This window comes from Uloborus diversus, chromosome 6, assembly GCF_026930045.1.
Source record: "Uloborus diversus isolate 005 chromosome 6, Udiv.v.3.1, whole genome shotgun sequence".
NCBI classification, from domain to species: Eukaryota; Metazoa; Arthropoda; class Arachnida; order Araneae; family Uloboridae; genus Uloborus; species Uloborus diversus.
In genome coordinates this window covers 160680130-160689330 of record NC_072736.1, presented here as the reverse complement: position 1 = coordinate 160689330, position 9201 = coordinate 160680130, and the positions used below count along the sequence as shown (strand labels likewise).

General features: G+C 33.5%; 1 protein-coding gene across 1 annotated transcript in view; it reads left to right on the top strand.

The window, feature by feature from the left end:
• LOC129224035 (RING finger protein nhl-1-like) overlaps positions 1-5598 on the top strand; it is a gene marked incomplete in the record, with an annotated part of 53195 nt that extends 47597 nt beyond the window's left edge. The window contains 1 exon segment of the mRNA XM_054858433.1: positions 5460-5598.
• Positions 5599-9201: the final 3603 nt, after the last annotated feature.

Below are 9201 nucleotides of genomic sequence, written 5' to 3'. Positions count from 1 at the left end.
TGAGGTAATCAAAAGTCCAAATTTTTCGATCTTTATCTCTATTATTTTTTTTATTTATGACACTTTGATTTTTCGAAAAACCCGCTTTTTTTCATGGATGCTTGAACATAAAATGGACGATAACTCAGCACCAAATATAGATTGAAAGATTTGGTAAAAAGCATTTTAAAGTACATTAGTTGCTGTTTAATGAGATATGCAACATGACTAATTCCAAAAAAAATTTAATTTTTAAAAAATAAAATTTAAATTTTAAATTTATATTTCTCAGAAAAGGTATAATGAATTTTTTTAAAAAAATTCTCAAAAATTTGTGTGTATTTTATCTTCATTTGTGCAAAGTTTCAAGTTGGGATCTCAATGAGATCACATTTTTTTGAATTTTTAAATAAAATTTGACTTATGAAATAATGACATTTTTCAGATTCTAACCAGTTAAATATGGGGTTCTTTTACTGGGGATAGTCTAGTAAGTAGTAATTGATCATGACTATGCTTGAAATGAACTGACATGACTTTGTAGATTAGTGCCCCCCCCCCCCCCCTCCGTTACACAACCACTTTTTATCGTTTTTTTTTTTTCAAAACTGTATTTAGATAAAAAAAAACGGCACGTAAGAGTTATAACCTTAATAAACTGGGACACACGCTGCTAAACATCAGTAGTGACTAAAGCTTATAAATGGGTGGGGGGGGGGGGGTCATAAAAACTAAAAGTCAGAAAAACTGAAGAGAACCACTCATTTGCAGATTTTTTTTCTTTCGGAAAGTGGGACGGTAGGGGGGGGGGGGCAATCTGGAATGAAACATAACAACATGGAAGGTTATGCTCAAATTAGCAAAATTTGTTTGATCTATAACTGCTTTTAATGTATGTATAAATAGATCTCGCTGCATTGCTCTCGTTTACAAGTCAAATTAAGAGAAAACTTGCATTAAAGAAAAGAAAAAACAGCTGCACTCCAAATGTTATCGAAAGACAGCTAGTTTTATGCTGACAGACATATGACCTGATACTTGGATTTATTTTTAGTTTAGTGTAAAAAGAATGAAACAACACGGGGGAAACACTCCTATTTTGCTGTGATCTTGGGGCAAACTATTTCTTTCCTCCATCCAAAATTGAAAGTTGGTGCAGGGGTAAGGAACGAAATGAATCATAACTTTCCTTATCAGATAGTGAAATAATCAAGTACACTTTGTGAAGTTCGGATTGAAAAAGAAACACTTGGTCTGAAAAAAAAGCATCAGATGAAGCGTGATACTAGTATAGTGTTAATCGTATGTGTGAGTGAATGTGGGGGGGGGGGGGGGTAATGTACTTTGTCTTCCTTTAAAGAAGAACATTTACCAGCTTTTAATATGTTTTCTATTCATTTTGTTTTATTTTATTCATTTATTTATTTTTTACATTTTGAAAATAGTTTTGGAAAAAAATAATAAAAGTGGTGGCCCGGGGGGGGGGGTCTTTTTCTTACTTTAAAGAAGAACATTTACCAATTTTTAATAAGTTTACTATTCAATTTGGTTTTTTTATTCATTTATTTATTTTTTACATTTTAAAAATAGTTTTGAAAAAAAAAATAATAAAAGTGGTGGCGCGGGGGGGGGGGTGCTTGCCAATTTAGAAATTCACGTCAGCTGATTTCAAGCATAGTTATGATCAATTACTACTTACTAGACCATCCCCAGTGAGAGAACTCCATTTTTAACTAGTTAGAATCTGAAAAATGTCATTATTTCATAAGTCAAATTTTATTTAAAAATTCATAAAAATATGATCCCATTGAGATCCCAATTTGAAACTTTGCACAAATGAAGATAAAATACACAAAAAATTTTGAGAATTTTTTAAAAAAAATTCATTATACCTTTTTTGAGAAATTCAAATTTAAAATTTAAATTTCATTTTTTAAAAATTATAATTTTTTTGAAATTAGTCATGTTGCATGTCCCATTAAACAGCAACTAATGTACTTTAAAATGCTTTTTACCAAATCTTTCTATCTATATTTGGTGCTGAGTTATCGTCCATTTTATGTTCAAGCATCCATGAAAAAAAGCGGGTTTTTCGAATTTGGACTTTTGATTACCTCAAAGGGTTCAATCGATGAGCCAAATTTCAAAGAAATACAAAAGGGTGAGGGAAAAAATTTCCCAAATTTTGGATCACTTGACATGGAATGACCCAAATGTAATTTATAAGCTTGATTTTCGTAGAGGATGATAAAATATTTCAAATTCAATCTTGAAAAGTAAAAAGAATAGAATGCATTCAATCTTTCATTCTTTAACACAGTGACATATTATGAAGTAGAAACATACCACATGCCACTAGGATCAATGTATATGCAATTGCTTCTTTACTTGCCTTGATGTTGTTTCATCAACGTGAATTACAAAGAATGATGAAAAAATATCCTTAATGAGGATTGATTTAAAGTATGGGTGCAAGTTCAAAATTTATTATGTACTTAACTTTATCAGATAACTTGGTACTTTATGTTATCTGAGAATCTTCAAAAATATCCCTGTAAATTACAGATAAATCATTTAAAGATGCAAATGAATAATTGTTTTTTACGGCAACTAAAACTAAGAAAACCGTCGCTTTCGAAATTTTATCTTGGAGTGAATTTGGAACAAATGCTTTGGGTTACTTCATCATAATCAATTGGTTTTCAGTAGAAAACAAAGAACATAGAATTTAAAATACATCTTGATTTTTTAAGCTACTTGTCAACCTCTTATGTCTCGCCAAATCAGCATGAGACAATACCTGAGAAAATCCTTGATTATCGATATTGGAAAATAATATAATGTACAAAGAGAACAAAATGCTTTAAATTCATCCTTTTCTGCACGACACCATGTGCTGATCTTCCATCTATTTCTCTCTGCTTTTTCCAACCACAAGGCAGAGGATTTCGTTTTCCGTGGCATTTAAAAAAAAAAAAAACGAGCTGATGTGTGCATCACATTATTTCCTTTTACTCCAATTTAATGTAATTTCCTCATTATTGGCAATTTTAATGTGATTCAATAGTCTACTCTCTAAATATCACCAACAGTGGCCAAATTGAAACAAATTTTTTAAAAAAGTCGTCAAATTTGTCATTAAGCTGGCGACAAAACTTGGCGACCAAAAGACTAGCGATATATTGCCAAGTGTCCGACAAATTATAACACAACTTGAGTTTACATCGAAATTAACAATGAGTCGCCCCCCCCCCCAAAAAAAGGGCAAAACCCCCCTTAGAAACATCCAAATGCAACCAAAAGAGAAGGTGCACAACTAGATCCGACTAGGAGCCTACGTACCAAATTTCAACTTTCTAGGACATACCGTTTTTGAGTTATGCGAGATACGTACACACATACACACATACGCACATACATACGTACATACAGACGTCACGAAAATATTCGTTGTAATTAACTCGGGGGTTGTCAAAATGGATATTTCGTATGTCTGTACGTTCCTAGGCATATATCCACGCGTGATCGGATCGAAAAAAAAAAACTCAACATTCATTCGGGGGTGAGAAAAATGGAAATTAAGGCTGATTTTTGAGTGAAAATTTTTTCGCGAATACAATACTTCCTTTTTTGTAAAAGGAAGTAAAAAAGTACTATTAACATTTTTAAAGTAAAAAGTTACTGACTAAATTCAAAAATTATATGTGCAAGAAATAATCTAACTTCACTGAACAGATACACAAAGCAAACAAACTCTTTGTACTGGAAGAACAAGCTGACGCTCAGACCACGACACTATAAAAATAAATATTACTTCCCACCTGGGACCCGGGGAGAGCCCATTTAAGTTTTGCTCTAAATATATTTTTTAAATCAAGTGGGTTACATTTGGGTTCTACATATTTGGGTCTAACTCAACAAATTGCATTTGTCTTATACCTCCCCCCACCCCTCTCTACACAGAACTCCAATTTGAGAGAAGGGAATGTTCTCCCCCCCCCCTTCCCCGGTTTACATATTTTTCATTTCTTTTAAAAGGGGAAAAAATCAAAAATATCATATCCTATTCCTTTCCCCTAATTCTCTTTCTGCAATATTTGCTGCACAACTGTTTTTAATTTCTTTATTATTTTATTTTTATATTTTTTTGCAGAAGAGGAATGACTGCAAAAGTTACAAAGAATAGATAAAACAAACAGCATATTGAGCATATGTTTTGGTGAACTGCATCCCCCCCCCCACCTTTTCCAGAAAAAATGCAGCAGCACAGATTTTTCTCCTTTCTTTTTACTTCCTTTTACAGAAAATGAAGTATTGTATTCGCGAAAACATTTTCACTCAAAAACCGATCTTAATTTCCATTTTACTCACCCCCGAATGAATATTGAGTTTTTTTTTCGACTCGACCACACGTGGATAAGTGCCTAAGAACGTATAGACACGCGAAATATCCATTTTGACGATTCCCGAGTTAGTTACAACGGGTTTTCTCGTGACGTCAGTATGTACGTATGTAAGTATGTATGTGCGTATATGCGTATGTATGTCGCATAACTCAAGAACAGTAAGTCCTAGAAAGTTAAAATTTGGTACGTTGACTCCTAGGGGGATCTAGTTGTGCACCTGCCCTTTTGGTTGCGTTCGGGTGTTTCTAAAGGGGTCTTTTTCTCCTTTTTGGGGGGAAATCATTGTCAATTTCAATGTAAACTCAAGTAGTGTTATAATTTGGCGATATATCGCCAGTCTTTTGGTCGCCAAGTTTTGTCGACAACGTGGCGACAAATTTGGCGATTTTTTTTTTAAAATCTGTTTTAATCTGGCCACTGTTGGTGATATTCAGAGAGTAAACTATTGAATCACATTAAAATTGCCAGTAATGGGGAAATTACATTAAATTAGAGTAAAAGGAAGTCATGTGATGCACACACCAGCTCGTTTAGAGAAAATTTCTTAGAGTCTATGAAGTTTATTTTAAAATATAGGCATATTATAATGAACAGTTTCATTGTTGGGTTGAATTTTATTTTTCTGCACAAGAAGGGAATAAAACAATGAACATTTTAGGAATTTTAAGACAAAACTCAAAATTTTAGGAATTTTAGGACAAAATTTGAAATTTTAAAGTTTTTAGGATTTTTAGAACAACTCCTACATCTACGTCCAGCTCGGTTACTGACCGAAGAGCCCATAACAATAACAAAACTACAGTCTCTGCATGTCACAACCTGACTGTCTTTAGATTACATGTTCTGCCCATACCGTATCATTAGCACTATCTTATGCTTTGTTTTTCATATTTTTCCAAAATTATTTTTATTAAAATTGTCCTAATTCAAAATTTTCCATTTTTTTTAGGTAATGACGAGAGATGGTGCAAAGCAGTTATTCTAATTTCTTTTGTACTTGAGAATGATGAAACAAAAAATGAAAGGCATCCCGCTTCTGTGCTTCCATTTTTTTCACTGTGTACAGCCCAAGAAATATAAAATGTATTTATGAAGTCCTTATTTTTTGTCTGAACTTTTCTAACAGATGTTGTCGCTTATAAAAACTGCAATAAAACTTGCAATATTAATGGGTAAATTATTCTACTCAAATAATATTGGTTTTTATAGTTCATTGCAGGCTTGTGTTTTATTAAAGATCACCCTTCATAGTTCAACAATAGCGGCTCATCCCGACCTTGTTCGGGTTATAAAATTATCTACCTTAAATATTATTTTTTGTGTGAAATTCAATGCCAAACATCAATATTTGTTTCTTTTCTATAAGATTTTGAAACATTTCTATTTTCTTCTCAATCCTGATCAGACTTATATATAATTTCCACTGAACAATACAATCTTTTCGTAAGTAACCTTGTACTACATAGTCATACATTTGAACTTCCAATTTGGTGATGGTGGTGGCATAAGAAATTTTCATTGGAAATTATAATCACTTAAATTGAAAAAGGAAAGATGCAGGGACCACGGTAATGCAAGGAATATGAGCAAACTGACCTAATGCTGGTGTGCTGTAAGAACAATACTCTAAATAATGTTATTCCGCAGTGATTTTAATTATGGTCCTCAATTTCAACCTCTTGTACTCGTTTTTTTCGGAAAAAAATTCACCAACTTTTTTCATATGCCTCTACTTTTCTTTTTTGGCAATTTCTTTTTGATAGGATATATGAAAGCTATTATTTAATCGCTTTGGATACTTGAATACGGTCATCATTAAGAATATTTCCAAAAAAAAAAAAAATGTTAGTTACTTTTTCCTCTTTGACAATTTCATTCGTTTTGAACGTTCTTTGTTCGTTATTTTTTTAACTCCTAATTTTGAATGCACGGTAATTATGTGCAATTACTCTTTGACTTAATAATTTTCGAAGCTAAATATACTTTTGCTAATATACTTCATATAGTGCATTCGTTAGTTTTTTTTTTTTTTTTTCATTTCAATTTTATATAAAGGGCATTTCACGGTATTTTTGACATTTATGTAGAGTCCGTAACGTGACCTTTTTTTGCGATAACTTTTTAATTTACCGTTTGATTTGCAAATTATTTTAATTTGAGTTGGTGTGTTGGTAGAAAAAGTTCAGAATAAAATAATATGCTAATCAAACAGTACATTAAAAAGTTATCGCAAAAAAAGGTCGCGTTGCGGACTCTACATTAATGTCTAAATTACCGTGAAATGATCCATAAATAAAAAAGTTTAAAGGATAGCTCGAAATGCATGTAAAATTACAACTTTTTGAAATACGTAGCAATGTCCTCTGGCTGCACAATTTGAATTCAAAACCTAATTTGTCCGACGTGAATCTCAGTTATAATTCGTTTACATAAATGTGAAAGCATTTACATTCTGTGACTCTGATTGGTTCGCAATGTCAAAGGCTAAAAATGCTGCATAGCCTATCCTCAACCGCCTCAAATTCATGTAAAGCTTTTGGCTGTTGTAATATTTACTTCGTGATTTTTCTTCTGTCACATGTTTCCATTCTTCACAGCACATTCAGTTCGAAGAGAACCTTCACCTATTCTGTAATTACGAATGCGGAAGCGATTTGTTTTTTGCGTATATAACAACAAAACATTACGAAACATTCACTGGTAGCGAAGAGACACAATTACTTTAAAAAAATAAGTATAAATACATGTAATTATAATTTATAGCCTATGTCACTCAGTAAGAATGTACCTTTCAAATAGTAAAATAATTTTTAAAATAGGTGCAGTGATTCTGGAGATTACCCGTAACATATAAACACACAAAAAATCCGCTCTCTCTCTCTTTATAATATTAGTGTAGATAAGAATTTCACTTGTGGTAATTTTATTGTGGATAATTACAATATTATATCACAAAGTTGTTATTTTTATGCGTGAAATCAGTTATTATGCCTGAGTTAAGATACCGGGTTAAGATACCGGGGCTAAGGCATTACTACATGCAATATACCGACAGTCTGGATATGACATCAACAGACTGTGTTTTTTTTTTCCTAGGCGATCACGAATCGCTTATTGTTTTCACTTGACCGTTGAATGACGTCTGTCCTTTTATTTTATTTTTCTACGCTTATAATGCAGGCGTCCATGTGCCTCGGACTCGAATTATATATAAACTACTTTTCTGGACTTAACACAATCTTTTTTACGCGAAAACAGCATCTGGCACGTGACATCCAGCCCCTGGCATTCATTTGAATTCCGAAGTCTTGACTTCAAATTACGGTTGTGATAAAAGCCATTAGTAGAAACAAAAAACCCAACGAGTAGGGTCCTATTACAATTCGTGATTGTGAAAAACATAAGTTGAACTCAAGATCTCAAAATTCAATTTTTTTTTTCTTTTGCAATATCTAGGTATCATAACCAGGCTGTCGGCATATAGATTAATTAGTCAAACATGACTCTATTGAAACAATAAGATATTAACGTCATTTGGGAACTAAGCCTACTTCACACGAGCATCTTAATTGGAGCAGCTTTCGAACGACCGGTTATCAGGATATGTAACCTGGTAGAAAAATTAAAAAATCGCCTTGCATCCTTCACACAACAGTCATCTCATCAGGCACGCCAGGTACAAGCGCCGCTACCATGCTCATCCCAATGAGTTGAATCAACTTTTTAGTTGATTCAACTCATCGGGAGATTGCCAAGCGTTAGCTCTACACAGGAGTAAACAGGAGTAAGCTGCTCGAATGAATTCGGTTTATTAGAAGAAAAGTTGATTCAACTAAGTTGCCTCGTGTGAACGCAACTAAAACGCCACAAACAACTAGTTGACTGGCAACTACTTCGAAAAGTTGATTCAACTAGCAGCCTCGTGTGCAGGAGACCTTAATGAAAGAGGGATTTTCTCATGCTTTTTTCACAAGAAAGCTTTTTCAAACAGAAATGTTCAATGGCATGACGCAAGTCCTCAAACTTTTAGATATATTTCCACAAAAAATCAGTTTTTAATTAAACAATTAAGTGCTGCAAGCGATGAAGAACTTCTAATATCTCTGAAGCAAGGCAGGGCACCGATTTTTACCTAAGTGCTTCTATAAATTGATTTTGTTGTAAGATAAATCCTCATATAAATAATAGCCAATGATCGAGTAACCCACTAACTAAAAACCCCCCTTCTAAAAACTTTCAAAGGAGTGTCCTGAGCCCCATCGCTTACCCTTATAAATTCAAAGGTGTCCTACACTTGCGTTTCTTTCGATAAATATCCAGGGTGACCCTTGGGACCTGTCCATAATATCATCTAAGATAATCTAAAATTGAGATTTCGGACCTTCAATTTCGAAAAAAATCCTGAAGAAAGTTCTGGTTCCTATCCCCAGAGTAATAAAAAATGGGCGACGATTACGTTTTCAAGACTTCAATTCCGGAAGAATTCCGGGGATGAGCTAACTTTCTTGTAATACCATCGAAGACTATGTAAAATTGCGTGTTTGGAATTTTAATATCGAAAATAATACCTGAAGAAAGTTCCTGTATCTCGGCTCAAGGAGGGGGCGATCGCCCCCATCGCCCCTCCCTTGTATCCGCCCCTGCAAAGGTATCACCAAACAGGCAACTTTCTAGTGTATCAATATCAGTGGAGCTCAGGTAAAGAAATGGCCAAAAGCTTTAAGGGGTCTCAGGACTCTTAAAATGTTAACGCGGCACGACAAATACCCATTATTCAAGAGCTTGTAACGAAACTTTTATACAAGCTTTGATTAAA